Here is a 2634-nt window from a genome sequence, read left to right as displayed (position 1 = left end):
AAAAACCAACTTATTTTTATCAGAAATGTATGAAGTAAAAAAATAAAAATATTAAAAATAAAAAACAAAAAAACAACTTTTGCTGATCGCGCATTAATACAATAACACCACCACCGTAATTAAATGGCCGAGTTCAACATTACAGCTTTTAAAAGTATTGAAATAGTGTATTTTATAGTAAAAAAATTTTTAATTATGTATACTTGATTGATTATCAATGTTATTTATAATCTAATTATTGCTTTAGCATTAACTGGGGTGGCTGGAAACTGTTGGAAATTACAGACGGGGTATAAGAGAATTTGGCTCCGCCCACAGGGGTATAAGGGATTTGTCCAACGGCAAACAACCAATGAGATTAAAGAATTTTACATGAAGGCGAGATAACGTGTTTTGTAAACTGCATACCCAACTGTAATTGCACTCAGCCATTACTCGATATTCAAATGGCGTATGAATATATGACGCTGTGTCTTTTATAATGAGATATCTTTACATAAAAATAAACCAGTACTTGACATTGTCTGCTGCCTTTTACACGAAACCTATAAAAATAGTAGTTTCCTTCATACCATGTCGACACTGTCGATGTCATGTGTATGACCTGCACAGACACTGTAATTTAACTTCGAAATAACAGAAGTAGTTCCTTTCTAGTTAGTAATACGTTTAATGTATCAAAAAGCTCAATGTTATAATTTTTGACATTGAGCCACGGAACCACTTTACACGCGGTATAAACGGCGAAGTGAATAATACAGTAGTTTGTTTGTTTTTATTTAACGACACCGCTAGAGCACATCGTCTAATTTATCATCGGCTATTGGACGTAAAACATTTCGTAATTCTGACTCGTTGCCATCAGGGAAACCCGCTACATTTTCCCCATTAGCAGCAAGGGATCTTTTATATTCCACTTTATCACAGGCAGGAAAGCACATACCATGGAATTTGACCAGTTGTGGTACACTCGTTGGAAAGAGAAAAAAACAAATCACTGTTAATAATAATTTCATTAATATAAAACACTGAAATAACAATCGAACTCTTTCTTCGGGAAATTAATACACGGAATAAGGGGAATCCCCATTCTGTGATTCGGCTTTTTCTGTTAGTTGCCGAATTAGGAAATTCTCAAGATTCTTTCAAACTTTAATAAAAAATAATTTAAAACAATAAATAACATTTATTACTTCAACATTATCAACTAACGTATAAAAAGTCATTGTATTAATGTGAAATAAAGACAATAGCTGAAACGATAGCCTTTGTTTTTTAAGCATTGCTAAAAGTAGTGTAAACCTGATATTCATGCAGTAATAAACGTTGGTTTTTTAAGACACTTGCTATTATTTGTAACAACCCCAGTATTTATTTACTGACAGATTGAAATTGTATATTTATGTCATTATGTTTTCTTAATAAACCCCTCACACGTTTTGTAAGCACCAAACCTATACCCACAGCCTCAAAATGTCAAGTAGCGCGGTGGTTCATCTATATTATTAAATGGCCTAAAACAGTTCGTCTAACATTACATATTTGGTAATTTTGACAGTCTTAGAGAGGAAACCCGCCACATTTTCCCATTAGTATCAAGGGATCTTTTATATGCACCATACCACATACAGGACAGCACATTCCACGGCCCTGCACTGGCTGGAACGAGACATAGCCAGATAGATAGTATTTTGATATATAATTGAATTATGGCTATACAGCGATACATTAGAAAAATAACTTCATTTTATATACACTTATAAATAGGTATATGTTTATACAGTAATATCTATGTATCTGGTTTTTATATATAGTTAGGTGTCTGTTTTTAATATACACCAGTAGCTAAGTATGTGGGTTTTATATACACTTATAAATAGGTATATGTTTTCCATATACACTAATATCTATGTATCTGGTTTTTATATATAGTTAGGTGTCTGTTTTTAATATAACCAGTTGCTAGGTATTTGCTTTTAATATAGACCAGTAGTTAGGTATCTGATTTTTGAATACACCAATATCTGCCATAGTTATATGCTATTGGTATACACCAATAGCTAGCTTTATGTCTACAATGTACACCAACAGTCAGTTTCTTGCATGCATACAGCTACACGACGATTTGTCATCAATAGCCTGACTTTAATATTATACACCAATAGCCAGTTTCCGACATTGATATAATACACCAATAGCTAGTTTCCTCACTTTAATAGTATACACCAATAGCTAGTTTCCTGACTTTAATAGTATACACCAATAGCCAGTTTCCTGACTTTAATATTAGACACAAATAGCCAGTTTCCTGGCTTTAATATTATACACCAATAGCCAATTTCCTGACTTTGATATTATACACCAATAGCCAGTTTCCTGACTTTAATATACACCAATAGCCAGTTTCCTGACATTGATATATACCAATAACCAGTTTCCTGACATTAATATTATACACAAATAGCCAGTTTCCTGACATTAATATTATACACCAATAGCCAGTTTCCTGACTTTCATATATATCAATAGCCAGTTTCCTTACTTCGATATACACTAATAGCCAGTTTCCTTACTTCGATATACACTAATAGCCAGTTTCCTTACTTCGATATACACTAATAGCCAGTTTCCTTA

The sequence above is a fragment of the Gigantopelta aegis genome, chromosome 12, assembly GCF_016097555.1.
Source record: "Gigantopelta aegis isolate Gae_Host chromosome 12, Gae_host_genome, whole genome shotgun sequence".
In the NCBI taxonomy this organism is placed as follows: Eukaryota; Metazoa; Mollusca; class Gastropoda; order Neomphalida; family Peltospiridae; genus Gigantopelta; species Gigantopelta aegis.
Note: the sequence above shows the minus strand (reverse complement) of the source record.